Source organism: Trachymyrmex septentrionalis, unplaced genomic scaffold (genome assembly GCF_001594115.1).
Source record: "Trachymyrmex septentrionalis isolate Tsep2-gDNA-1 unplaced genomic scaffold, Tsep1.0 scaffold80, whole genome shotgun sequence".
NCBI classification, from domain to species: Eukaryota; Metazoa; Arthropoda; class Insecta; order Hymenoptera; family Formicidae; genus Trachymyrmex; species Trachymyrmex septentrionalis.
Window position 1 is genome coordinate 691510 of NW_017305988.1, and position 15392 is coordinate 706901.

Here is a 15392-nt window from a genome sequence, read left to right on the forward strand (position 1 = left end):
AGAAAGAGTGACAGGAAAATTTTTTTTATCCGCCGAGAAAAAACGTACCTCGAACCGAGCGTCACACATCGGGTCACTCGGGACGATTAAGAGAGTCGATGTCGGATCCTACGTACTCCCCCCTGCCCTTCCCTACCCGCGAGATACATTCACGAATAAACGTCGGTAGCATCGGCGTAGCCGCGTAAATTCCACGAAAAAGGTTAGATGGGTAACAGCAGCGGCGGCGGTGCGCAGGAACGAAGGCAAAAGAAGAAAAGGGCCACCGCGGGGAGTGCCGCGCGGACGAGACCTTTCGATTGTAGCCGAAACACGCGATTTCATAAACAACGGCGGCGGCGGCGGCAACAACAACGACCGTCGTTCTTCGAACTTACACTCGGCTCCCGGGCACACGAAGAACGGACTCAGTCTCAGCACGAAGCTATTTCGCTAGAACGCACGGAATAGCGAAGCGATAGGTCCGCTCGCTCGGCTGGCCGTTCCCGCGAGCGACCATTCTCCCCCCGCCGTATGCAGTGCGAACGTTGCGCCGCCACCGCGATCGGAATGATCGGCGTGGCACGGTGAGGTGCGCGGACGGAGCGGGGCGATGTTCACGGCGTTCGCATATATGCCGTCGCCGTCCCTCCCTCACTCTTCACTGCTATCCTCGGCCCTCGGCCCTCGACCGCGTCGAGCTGCCACGCGATGAATCGAAGTAAAATCGTTAAGTACGTTGAGGTACCTCACTTGATTGTTGCAGCTCCGGATTTCTGTCGTATCGATACGGCTGCTCCGATTACTGTTTCAAAACGTTCGCATTGCTCCCCGAGGAATGTATCGACGTATTATGGGCGATTCTGAGAAAATAACGTTCGACGTTCAGCAAAAAAAAAGTGGCTTTGCAACTGTTGTAAGATTTTTTTAATATGATTGATTTTGTTATACAATCAGATTCAATGAGGAACTAAGAACAAAATCAATTGGATTAGATTGTAAAGAATTTGATAACAATTGCAAAGCTGTTTTTTCTGCAGCTAATAATGATAAAATTACACGAGGTTTCGACGATGACGAAAGTAACATTGGTCGGATCTCTAATGAAGATTACATAAAATTACTTAGCGTATAATTCGCAGCTCTAAATCGAACTCCGCTGTCTGATCTGCGCTCTTTATATTCCGCCATACCGATCTTAATCTCTCACCCTCTCTCCCTCTCCTCCCCTCTCCCCCCACCTTCTCCTACCATTCTTTTCCCTTTCTCAGAGAACTCTCCCTCTCTCCTACTATAATTCCCCCTTCTTTTCCTCCCATGTCCTCGCCATTTTCCTCTCACCCCATCTCTTTCTCTCCATCAATAAGAGAATTCTCACCGTATATCGCACGCGAATAATCTGTTACATTATGACGACGAACGATCCGTAAAAATCTCGCACGAGGTCGCGCGTTTCATTCAAATTTAGCATTACTGTCACCTGCGATTCCGCATCCGCGCGGGACTACTACATTATTTCCGTACGGCTTGCCGACTTAAACGGGAAGCCATCCGAGAATAATTTCCGACACGTTACCGCTACGACGCGCAACCAAACGGCCGGATCTTTCCATCGCGAGAGACGGAACTGCAAACTCTATCGTACAATCTTGGAAGAGCAAACTGTTAAATTGATAATGTCAAATTATACGCAATTTGAGTAAACACTTCTACAGTTCTGCTTCTACTCCATTTGTTGTTAATTCAACTAAAATACACAATGGAGTTAATCAATTTAAAAAAAGAATAATAAAAGGCTCTAGAGAATAATCAACACTACGTGTTCGTGAGCTAATTCAAATTTATTGAATAACAAATTAATTAAATGTTTCGATCCCTCGCTTTTGGGTCATCGTCATAATAAGAGAAACGAAAATATGTCCAAAATTATTACATCATGGAAATTAAAGAGAATGTCAAATACATTAAGACAGAGCAAGTCACACTGAGGTACATAAGATATAAATGTATCAGCATTAATAAATTTTTTGAAAAATTTGGACTTGTAGTGATTAGTCAAATTAAGTCCATGATATATCGAATCCGCAATCTCTTTTTGATTAGCTTAACGTCTTGACTAACAAATGAGTAATTTAAAAAATTAAGTTTGACTAAAATTTAGTTTATTATCTACTAAGAGTATGTTAATATATTATTTATTATTATTTATTTAGCAACTACCACAGAAATGAATAATTTACATTTTGACATATATGGAAGTTAAAAATAACAAAATGTTATTTAATTTTACAGATTGGATGCCATTGACATCCAATAGCAAAAAATGAAACGTCAAAAAAAAGGATTTACTAAAAATAATAAATATTCCATTTATGCATGTTTAATATTTTAGCAAATCTTTTCGTAAAAAATCTGCTTGCGATTTTCAAGAGCGATTTTCAAAGCACCGCATCACGTGAAAATGTAACGTTAAACGTGTGTTTAATTAGCGCGACGAGTTCCGCACTCGGAAATAAGTAGTTAGCATTCTCGACTGTTGGGCATTTAAAAGAGAATGTATAATCATCCACAAAACGTTTAGGCCTCTTCAACCACGGACATCTATAGTCGTGCTAAACAGCTTCCGTTGATTGGCGAGAAAAATTGTCCCTTTTCTGGGACAATTTTTCTCGCCAATCAACGGAACCTTTGAGAACAGAGGTTCGTAATATCTTGGCATTTTCGAAATCAAATAGCAGTAACAGTAGAACACAAAATCAAACTGCAAACAACATCAAGTAAAAATCGTTTTAGGAAAAACCATCATGTCATTCGATACATTTATGATGATTTTATAATGAATTCTTGACATAACAGTGATTTTTAAGTAACACTATTATAATTTTCCTAAAATAACTTTTATCTGATGTCTGCATCTTGATCTTATTATGATTTTTTAATGATTTTATTTTATTATGATTTATTATTTTATTAATTATTATCATTACTATTCGACTTTATTATTCTATCTGGATAAACGTTTACTTCATATTTACACTGTTGGATATTACAAGAACACAACAATAACCCAGTCTTTTGAGTTAAATAACATTTTACTATTTTTCCATTTCCATATGTGTCAAAATCAATCCATTTCTGTGGTTAATTAAAAGTAAATATCGTCCATATCACTTACGGTAATATATAATAAACTAAATTTGACTGAAATTTAATAACGTTTTTCTTCAATTAAATCATTTAACTCCGTTACTTTAATTCGATTAACGACATATTGAATAGGAGCAGTGCTGACCTGTAGAAATAATTAAATCGCTTTAATTATGTGTGGGTATAATTTGACATTATGAATTAAACAATGTACTTTTATTCCAGATTTGTTCGTTGAATCTTACAATATGAAGGATACAGAAATGCATGAGACTTTTAGCAGCACACCTTTGTGCATTGCCAATCTGCTATCTAATCTAACAGTTCACACAAAGAAACCCTCTAATAAAACATACTGTTGTGTATCTTTATTGATGGCCGAAGGGTGTTCCAGAAAATATGATTAAATATATTTCTATAAGTAAAAAGCATGTAAAAATTTATACGACAATCGCGCGATATTACTTCGGGTTTTCTCGGATTTTCTATTAAGTCTCGCGTGGCCGAGGTTGGCTTATATCGATTAAAAATGGCGGATCGCTCGGACTGCCGAGTGTCTCTAGCGCATCGGAACGCGAAGCGCCGCTATTCGACTTTGCCGAGCATGTACGTGTGTACGTGCGTGTGCGTGCGTGTGTGGCGTGTGCGCGCACGCTTGACTCCGCTTGCCGCGTGAAGGAGGCATCATCTCTCCGCACTTGCGATCCGCGGGAGCATTTTCCATGCGCTTTTCTTCCGCGCGTTTGTCTTCCCGTTCCCCGCCGTCGCCGACGCGACGTAACTGCGTTGCATGCGCCGCGAGCGCGTATTTTGAATGTCCCGTACGCGAGTATCAAAAATTATTGATCCACTCGATGCCACTGCGCGTGTGTGCTGCGTGTACGCGCGCGCGCACGCGCAGGTGGTCATTGTGTGCTCTCACAAGTCAGTGATTCTCAACTTAAGAACGCTCTTCAAGACCTCGATTCTTTTACAAAAATCGTTGCAACCCTCGTGAAACTCGCACGATCTTTTATGGACTTTCTACAATAAGCTTTAAGTCTTTAGCCGTAAGAAATTAATTATTCTTCTCACATTCGACTGTAATCTGTCAATCTTTTATTGTTTAAAATTTAAACTTAAGTAATGGGTCATCAATTCAACGTCGAAAATTTCAGATGCAAAGATAAAAAAATATATATGTACATCTAAGTTGAATAATTATCGACGAAAAATAATTGAGTGCCTCGATTGTCGAAGATGTACATTTCGATATTCGAAAGAACAATTTTACTGCAGTATCTAAAATTTAGCTAGAAACAGATCTGAATTTTGTTAAACCGTCAAAATATAATTATCAATAATATATTCTGTATATATTCTGTTAAATAATGTGATATCATTATATCAGATATTTGATTATTTAAAATATTTATACACTAAGAGAAAAATATATTAAATTTTAATAAATATTTGTTTAAATAGTGTTAGTTGAATATTTACTAAATGTAAACATATATTTATTTGGTACAAGAACCATTAATTTGATTTACCTACTATTATATTTTATTTAGCAAATGTTTATTTTTCGTAAATAATTATTATATTAATACTATTCAAACAATTATTTATTAAAATTTAGTATATTTTTTTTCTGTGTCATCATTATTATTGATTATAACTTATTATTATGCTTTCTACGAAATATGTTCTTTTACAAACGTGAAAATGATATTAATTAATGAGTTGGTTTTTTTTAATCTTCAAATGCAAATTCAATTGAAAATATTTGATGGTCATTCGTGAAATGAAACTTCGAGAAACATGAATATTTATTTTGAAGCAATTATTTCGGGACTTTAGAAAGATTTGGAGGTTTTTGTTCAAAACTCTGACTGAAAATTTTGTAGCATATTTTGATGACAAGCTGTAATGAATAATAATTGAAGCTGTAATGAATGATAATTGAACGCTACGTTAAGTAAATATGCATTTTAGAGCACGTAATGTATTTTTAAAATATAATCTCTGTTTTTAATATACTTGAATACTTTCAGAGAATTACTGACGATGTGTATAACACGTTCAACTAAAATCAAAATAAATCCATACAGATAATATAAAATCTTTACTGTATAAATATTTATTGCATCAAAATTACTTTGATGATAATTGTATTCAACCTTCACGGTGTTTGCAAATATCTTCTATGTGAGATGAGCGTAACTGACAACAAAACGTGCTAGCGCATCGCCCGATTGTTAATTCATAAATTTAGTGTTGTCATTTTGGGCTAGTGACTGTGTTTACATCATCACGATAACTTTCGTTTAGAGAGGGGAGACTTTTTGATGATCTACTTTTACGAGACCGTTCGGCGGTTTTCCGCATACATTCCCCGCAGATTAAGAAAAAGAGCGAGTTAAGTTGCACCCCTTTACGATCGCGTAAACTGCATTGGATTGCAAATTCTCGAGCACATAATAACGATCTCATCACCATCCCTATCGTTCTTGCGACGAAGAAACGGGGTCTGTAGATTAGATGGCTCGTTCGATGGGCGATACGAGAAATATGTCGGCTCGTATCCCATTACCGGGTGCGCCACCCCTCTTCGGTTTACGTGGCGCGCACGCTATTTCGCTTCTTCACGCCATGGAGCCAACCGTTCTGGCAAGGAGATGCTGCCAGAGAGAGTGTTTCCATGGATACCAGGTCGGCCATCTTGGTCTATGGGCGTGAGGGATTCGATAGACCGGAGGAAAATCCGATAAATTAACTGCGACTACGTGGGAACGTACGGCTTCGCTCCAAAATGGCGATTTGTTTCCAGTCGCAGTATATGTATATTCTCCGCAATAGTAAATATTTCTATTTTATAAATTTTTATGCACATTATTTTTGTTAAATCTTTTTTTGACAAAAATTTGTATATATCTTAAAAATTGCCAAATTAACTGTAAAAATAAAAGTTATGCCAATTTTCCGTCCCATTGATTTTATAAATATTAGTTTGTTTGAAAGTTAATACTATATAACGATTAAATAAATTCAATATTTAACTTTTTCAAAAATATACATATATATATATATATAAATATTTATACACAAATTTGCTTGAATACGGATGAAAAATTGCAAAATATTTTTATTAAAAAATGCGGTTGTAATATATTTCTTACACCGTCAATATATCTATAAAAAGAATTCCTTTTCTATCGTTGGTGATTACCAATGTCACGTAACATATAGAATCGCATGACGGAATAACCAAGATTAAAGATAGAAAAGAATGAGCGTGGCGAAAAAGAAGCTAAAAAAGCAATAAAACTACGGATGCGACTTTAGTCAAACGTTTGAGGATCGCATTCTTTTCACGCGTATTTGGCATTATTGTACGACCGACGTTCCGCGACATGGTATTCCTTCAACAGAAGGAATGGGTCGCTAAAGGCATACTTTTATTGCACCTGTAAATATTATAACCTCCATTTGCTTTTTCTTCTATAACTACAGATCTTTCATATAATCGAAAAAACGAAGAATAATTCCTAAAGAGAACTATTGTGTTTAAAATTTTTGGTATCCTATAAATCTTGTTACTTGTAAATAATATTTATTTATAATGAAGAAGTTAAAAGTAAAAATGTGCAATAATTATATATTTTGTATATCTGTATAATCGCGAAAGTTTATCCATGTATATTGATACTTTCACTCCCTTTCGAGGTAGGATTATAGATAGGTATAAATAACGATTTTGTAAAGCATTAAAAACTAAATGTGTATAAAGATACCGAATACTGTTAGCGATAGCTACAACTAATCTCTTAACTGTCCTCCATTTTGATAAGGGCTACGCATGGTTTCCTTTATTTGTCAATAAAAGCGTACAACGTGTTCTGTTTCCTTGGTAACGATCGCATAATGTGTTTCCTCCTTTGCAATGAAGTCCTTCAATATGTCTCTCGTGAAAGTAGCAAGAAAGTCGTTGTCCACCGGTACTTTTAACCATGCGGTAGCAGCTGCTGAATTGCCAATTGGGAAGGTTTTGTGGAAAAGCGATAAAAATGTTCTCATTTTTTCAAACTATTTTATACCAGTTTGGTGTAATATTACCATTTAATTTCAACATTGATTGACTTTTATTTTATATTTTTATATACAATTGTTTGACATATTTGTGTGTGGAATTGTGATACTATTTTAAACGTACTATTTAAACGTACGAAATATCTTTGATACGAATTTAATTTTTGTTATGATTTCAATTTTTCATAATAACAATTTTTTTAAAAATACTAACTATGGAAATTATATTTCTGTGGATAAAATTTTAAGGCTAAGTTAAGAATAAAAATTTTGCTATTCAGCTAATCCAAATTGTGTTTCATGCTATTAGATATAATTTCTAATTGTTAACTTCATGTAAAGTGTCTTGCAACTATCGTATAATATTTTTAAAAGCATTATTTTAAAGATTAACAAGAGATGAAGATCTAATATAAAAATATTGAAATTATAATAGTTCTTATATGGTAAAACTATTACGTTATAATGTCATTATACCTAAGTGATTTTACATAACACATTTTGTAGAAGATTTTTTTATTGCTATGAAGTCATACCAAACAATAATCTCTTGTTCCTGCTAAAGAAAAATTAATTGCCAGAGAAACTATTTAAATTTTATTTAGCTATCTTGTATAACATACCACTTAAGATAATCTCGAAGGCGATACGAGGCACTGAGTAAGTACGCTCTAGTGTAGGATGCAAAATTTAGAGAGGCGCAAAATTATAATAATATAATAAGCGTTAAATATATTATTACAAAAAAAATGAAATTTATTGTATTCATATTCCTGTATTATGCAAATTGATGGAAATTTCTTTTTTTTTTTTAATTATTGGTTCGTTGTCGTTGACGGGGGATTAATATTTCAGAGACATAGCAATTCTTATGCTGGGCGCGAAAGCAAATTTCAGCGTGCCAAAGACGATCGTAATGATTCCGGATAATTTATAGTGATGGTCTAAAGAGATTATTTATAATGATAGTAGAAATAGAAATTGCAACGTAAATTTTTTTTTCTTAAATTCTCTTTTTATTAGTATTAAACTATTTATTAATACTTATGATGAAGAAAGTCTGATAATTTTAAGTTTATTAATCGCGGTTCTTTAAATTGACAGTTTTATTTTTACAAAAATAAAAAAATTATTTGTACCTGCAAAAAAGTAATTTGCCACTTATTTAACACTCTACATATATGTATATCTATTGAATTACTCAAATTTATAGAAATCTTTGGAATTTTATTTGTCATAGTTTAGTTTTGGATTTTTATTTGTTATGTTTAGTCGAAAAATTTTTTGGAATCTTATATATCTCAAATAAGTCATATATCTAATGATGAAAAAGAACTTTGTGCCAATAGTAACAGTATTTTTTATCTTGGATATAAAATTACTAATAGGATGATTTAGGAGGATCAAAAAATATTATCAGAAAAGCTTTTACATGAATAAGTATCAAAAAAGATATTATCTTTAATAGAAGCATTATCTTTAATAAACTTAATTAACTATTTAGTTGTAAGACATTCTGCATGCTTTTAATAAAAGGATAATTCGCATATGAAATTATTAATCATGTAATTATATAATGAATTAAATATTATATACATTAAATTTATTATATGAATTAAATATTATAGATAATTAATGCAAAATTTATTTATTTGCAATCGTCAACAAAACAAATAGCAATGCAGCTTTATTTTAATATTTTCTATTGCCTGCTTTCTTTGCAATCATAGTATTCATACATGATATATTTGTATCTTGACATTTTCTGATTACTACACAGAAAAAAATTATTCTCAATTTAAAACGATTATATTTTGTCTACATAATCTTTGTTTCCTATATGTAAGCAATAATATAAAATCTTTTTAAAAGAATTTGCTAGTCTTAAATTTTAGCAATATTACATTCTTATATTTATATCAAATATATTCTTATATCAACAATATTCTAATTCCCGATTTAAAGATATTGTAATTTTCTATTGATATGATTTCCTCTCAAATTAAGAAAATTATTATTATTAATAATGAAAATATATTTTTCTTGGTATAACTAGATTAAATTTCTTTATGTAAACAAATTATGTCGATTTAACAAAGTAATCTTATTTTAAATCTTATATGTAAAAAATAAAGATATTTTCAAAATAAGAATAGCCTTTTTTATGTGTAATCTATTGTGTGTGGAAGCTGACATCTCACTCGGTGGAAAATAGTAAAAACTTATTAAATATTGAGAGTTCCGAATTTATTTTCAATTTCAAACTTATTCGATATTTCGGATTATACAGTCGGAGTTTAATCAGTTTTCTTCGACACAATAAAAAAATGTGTGTTAAATTTAACGCATTTCACATGTCCCAAATGGTCTACTCAAATTTTTGTGTTGATTTAACATAAGATCAATATGTTAGAAAGTAACACAAATATTATGTAAAAAATTAACACAAGAAACAATACTTTGACACAGTTTAAAAACAAATTTTATGTTAAATTGATACATTTATAATGTTAAATTTAATTGAAATTAGATGCTATTTTTACAGTTTCAGTTTAGACGATACCTTCGTAATATATATATATATATTTAACATATGCAATAGATTTAACAGATATTTACTGTTACAAAGAGAAAATAACACAAAATATTTGTATCTTTTTATATATAAAATATGTTACTAGTTGTGTACAGAACATATTTCTTCAATAAAATTAACATTTATAATATATTAAATTAACACACACATTTTATTCATTTATTTTTAGAATTTATGTTTTAAAACTACATTATTTTTATGCTATTTGTTTACATATCTATAAATTGTGTTATTTTAACACTGAGAAATGTTAAATTTTAATTTAACACAAAATATTCAAATAACCTAATCATATTATGTTAAAATTCAGATATGTTAAAAATTTAACACAAAATTTTAACAAGGATTTGAGTGGACCGTTTCTAACACAAATACAAAATGTTTTTTACTGTGTATAATGTCATAAAAATCAATTGTACATAAAAAAAATTATTTTGTGAATATATTAATATTATTCCAAAGTTTCATGATATGGTTGACGTCTGTCGAGAATTCACTACAGTTGTGGCAACTTGCGAATGATTCTATTTTGGCTTGCTAAATCAATATAGATTAAGAGTATGTTAGATTGCTGATGAGGACTCTAAAAAGAATTGAATTGATCAAGAATTTAGAATAAAAAAAACACCTGCACGTCAAATGGAGTAAAGTGTATTTCATACTCGATTTTATACGTTAATAATTTGCGCACTCTCTCCCGCGCTGACTCTCATTAGCCTTGAATGTCTTTGTTATTGTTATCTTATTTTCAATAGTTCTATAGTTTTATTTAGATTAAACAAATAGTTCCGGTCATTAAAATCGAGAAACCGAAAATGCAAAACGAGACGCTAGGTTCACATAGCGCCAACTTTATCTAACGAAAGTACAGCCTCTTATAATACACAGTTTCTTATAATATTTTTAAAAAATACATAGTTTTAAAAAGAGTTCTAACTCTTAACATTGTTATTTTGATTTTTAAACAACTTTTTCTTATAAAAAATGGTCTTTACGGGAACAAAGCTGTCCGATTTTTAAAAGTTCTGAGAGATAGTTATTTTCTATGGTATATATTCTATAGTAATTCTCGTGTATTATAACATTCGGAACTCTATACGAGAATTACCATAGAACTGTAAGAATTTTTTAAAATTGGACAGTATTTCACACATATTCCCTGAAAGACGCCTTTCTCGGGTGTTAAATATTATTTAAAAAATAAATAATTAGTATATATGATCAGAACTCTTCAGAAAACGTTAGAATACATTCGGAACTACACGAGAATTACCACAGAATCGTCAGAACTTAAAATCGATCAGCATTTCATCTTGGTTCCTATAAAACCCACTTTTTAGAGGAAAAAATTATTTAAAAATCAAAATAACAATCTTAATTGTCTTTCTTTAAAACTACGTACCTTTTTAAATCCTATAAGAAACTATGATGGGAATCTTAGATAAAGTTGGCGCTGTGTATCTGGCGTCTCATTTTGCCTTTTTAATTTCTCATCTTTAATGGTCGAAATTATTTTTTTAACTTATGTGTAGAACTATAGAATTATTGAAAATAAACTCAGAAGTCTCAATATATCATGAGTTTTCACCAAGTAAAACGCCAGCTTCACACATATACAATAAAAATAGACTTTGAAAAATGGGGATGCTAACTTCACATCTGAAATTATACCGAATAATTCTGAATAGTCTATTTGATGTCCTTTGATGAGTGCTAGAGTTCCTCATAAAAGAAATAATTTTTTACTTTTTTAAAATAAAAATTATTCGAAAATTAATATCAAGTCTGAATAGTTTTGAACAGCATATCCTTTCGATGAATTCTAAAGTTTCTGATAAATAAAACATATAAAATCTTTATAAATTAAAAAAAAATCGCCATCCAAAGTTAGCAATGAGAAAACTTTGAATAACTTCTTAATTATAGGCCGGAAATTCTGAAAAAGTTATTTTGTTGGATTTTAGTCGCATCTTCGAGATCGAATAATGTGTTAATTACTAGTCGGACAGTTTTCAGATATTATAATTTTTTACAGTACTACTAGTGTATGCGTATAAGTGAAGTTATAAACTTAAACGTGCAAACTCTATCCGATTATACTATTAGTCAATTTTGATTACTTTAAAATTTAATATAAAAACGTCAAAATTATACAATTTTATGTTTTTATATTAAATTTTTGTATCTTACTGTAATCTTTAAATATTATATAGATTATATAATATAAATCTATATATATTAAAGAAATATACTACTATTAAAAAATATTATGCAGTGATTGCAGGATACTTATGACGTTAATTTTCGCTTCCCTTTCAGACTCAGCGTACATTGTACATTAAATTTGAAGACACTATCTGTTAAAATTATTTAATTCTATTGTTTTGAGATCTATTGTATATAATAATGTGTATGTTGGAAAAATAATCAAAATTTTGAAAAAAAATAATGGTTTAATATGAATTATTTATTTAAGTACGCATATGAACTGAATTTGAAAAATTTTTTTTAACATGGTTCCAATAATGTCAAGTCTGAAGCGATTAATAATTAAAAATTATATCTTTGCTATGCTTAATCGGGAGAAATTAGTTCTCTACAGATTGTTCAATAAAGGAGTTAATGCATTTTAGACGACTTGGGGAGCACGCAGGATTCGTTGTACTTACATTTTTTCTTATTCAAACCGTATCTGCGATTTCTCTTTGTTTTTATCTTATTTTTTATTTAATAGGGACACTCCTTTCGCAGATGTACATTTTGCACATTTTATACAATATGCGCAAAATCTATCCATCCAATGGCGCAACATCTCAAGACGGGACGGGACACCTCTCATGAAATTTTCATAACAATCGATTATTTTCCGGGATTAGGTTGTTAGCTTAATATCCAACCTCCAGCTTGGAGAGATTCATACATGTATCTACTGATATATGGAACCTGCAGTTTAACGCTGATTCGAACAGCGAACCGCGATTTTTCGCGTATAGTTACGGAGCGTAAGTGGGATTGAACTCGGATCTACCGCAAGTCAATCGCACTGAGCCACTCGGTGCCCCACTTTCTTGAACTATATCTGCGAATTTCTTTTTGTTTTTATAAAAATCAATTATTATTAAAGTCGTAACTTTTACTTGTGCTATAGAATAAATAAGATTTTGTAGTGAAGGCTATTATTGTAGAACATTTATGAAGCGGAATACTATATATTGGATTAATAGGATCTAAAAATAAATTCCTTTATATTCTTTTACTTACATTTGTACATTTATTTATTATACATATTTACATTTTACATATATGTTGCATTACATATATACGAGTCGACTCTTACTCTCTGGTCATGTATTCTATTTTGTTGTAATTCTCTCTTTCGCGCATATGTACGAAATGTACAAAATGTACATCTGCGAATGGAGTGCCCCTATTAAATAAAAAATAAGATAAAAACAAAGAGAAATTGCAGATACGGTTCAAGAAAGTGATAAAATCAACCGTTGTTTTCTTCTGTTCAAAATGTAAAAAAAAAAAGAATAATTCCCGGATACCAGGAAATATTCTTTTAGGAAGGAGGGGATACAATTTTAACTACGATTTTCGAATTCAGCAAGTAAAATTGAGTAAGAAAAAAGATAAACACAACAATACCTGCTCCCCAAATCCTCTAAAATGCACCAACTCCTTTACATTACGAAAATAATACAGTAGCATATTACTAGAGATATTTTGTACGAATACAAAAAGCGATAAGAGATAAACGATTTGAAATAATTTTCTCCGACTTATTATAGGGACAGAGAGAAACGCAAGTTTAATATTTTTAAATATTTAAAAGATAGGTATGTTTACTGGATGTATAAACAATATAAATGTATGAATAAATTTTTGAGCCATACAGACTATAAATTAGAAATAGAGGGAGCGTTTATGTTCTAAATAAGCGACTCCTAATTTTTCGCGCGTTAACTTTGTTGCAATAACAAGGGCTAGAATTATTGGCGTAGGGATACTTAGAAAATTAGGAGGCCGTTCGCTCACTAACCGCCAATCATCGCTTCATAAAATTCGCTATGCGTGTAAATCCATTACCCGAATTTAAAGGCATTGCCCGAAGGATCATGTCGGTCTTGTTCTTTGGCGTTAAGTGGTTCGCCACTGTTTCTGCGAAAAAAAGAAAAATACAATACCTCCCTCGTAACCGTAACCACGAGCGATACGTTTTTCGCGCGTACGTCGTTGTTCCTTAATATCAAGCAAGCCTGTAATTGCCGAAGAGAACCAACCATAGGCTGTGGAGACGCGTATAAACTAGTATCCAAGTAAGCTTGATATTTTCGGTTCGTAAAACTTTATGGATGGTAATATCTCGCACAGCGTAGCGCTCAGCAGACACTAAAACTTCTCCGGACTACCCTATATAAATGTATAGAAAGTCTCATCAATGTAACCCTCTAGGTCCGTTCTATTCGCTTCTTCGATTTCTTCGTCGTTGCTGAATTTTGCAAGAAAAGCGTTTAATATTTCGCGCATATGGAACATCAATATCAATATATACATATTTTTACTAAAGTTAATACATGCACGTTCCAGATTTCATACAAAATTTTTTTATCTAATCAAAATTATTTTTTTAAAAATATATTCTTTTATACTATACAGGGTGTATCTTAAAAAGCGCTCACTATAATCATATAGCTATTCCTGATTAAACATTGAATAAAAAAATTCTAAATTTTACAGTTTTTTCAATAGTTAATGAAATATTAATTTCTACATATTGCGAAATAAGCAGGTAAAATTGATACATAAGACAACTTTAAAATATCTTTCAGTGTTCTTTGTAAAATATCTTTGTGAAATAAAGATGTTCTCCAAAGAGCTCTTAGAGATATCTTAAAATTCTTATGTACCGATTTTATGCATTCTGCTCATTGGATAACTAATAAAAAAAATTGCGAAAATTGCAAAATGGTAAAGGAATTTTTTATTCAGTTTTTAATTAGAAATAACGCTATATGATTAGTAGGTTTTTAAGATACACTCAATATATTTGCAATATCAACTTATTCTTATTATTAATGTTTTTATACTTATACATATTTATATTTATATTATATATGTACATATTATGTAGTTTTCTATAAACATAATTATCAATAAATGCAGAAGCAATACTACATCTTATAATACATATATTTAACATGGTATTATCTAATTTTACAAAAATGTTAAGAATATTTGAGAATATTATTACTACGAGCATAACTACTCATTAGGAGATAACTGTTTTTGGAATCCTATTTTATCCACAGAAGATTTTTTTAGATATCTTCTTTTCCAACATATGTATCAATCGATATTACACAGAATCTCGCTAGATGGCAGTTTCTAAAATGATTTTTTTAGTTACCTCTTTTTCAGTATAAAACATTGAAATATTTTTTCAAAAATATAAAAATCCTTTACATAAATTCAAAAAACTATACAATAATGTTAAATTTATTTCTTAATGAGAACAAAAAAAAGGGAACAATTAATGTATATAATATATAAAATTAATATATTACATGTACAATATTAAATAAATTTTTATTAA

General features: G+C 31.2%; 1 protein-coding gene across 4 annotated transcripts in view; it reads right to left on the reverse strand.

The window, feature by feature from the left end:
• Positions 1-476, reverse strand: part of LOC108754749 (trinucleotide repeat-containing gene 6C protein) — a 15848-nt gene extending 15372 nt beyond the window's left edge. For 3 of the 4 annotated variants that reach the window (XM_018497311.1, XM_018497310.1, XM_018497308.1), the window contains exon 1: positions 378-476. The gene's annotated coding sequence lies outside the window, so the exon portion shown is untranslated. Of the gene's footprint in view, positions 1-48; positions 127-377 lie in introns of those variants that run through there. The other variant, XM_018497309.1, reaches the window with a different exon arrangement.
• Between the last annotated feature and the right edge of the window lie 14916 nt (positions 477-15392).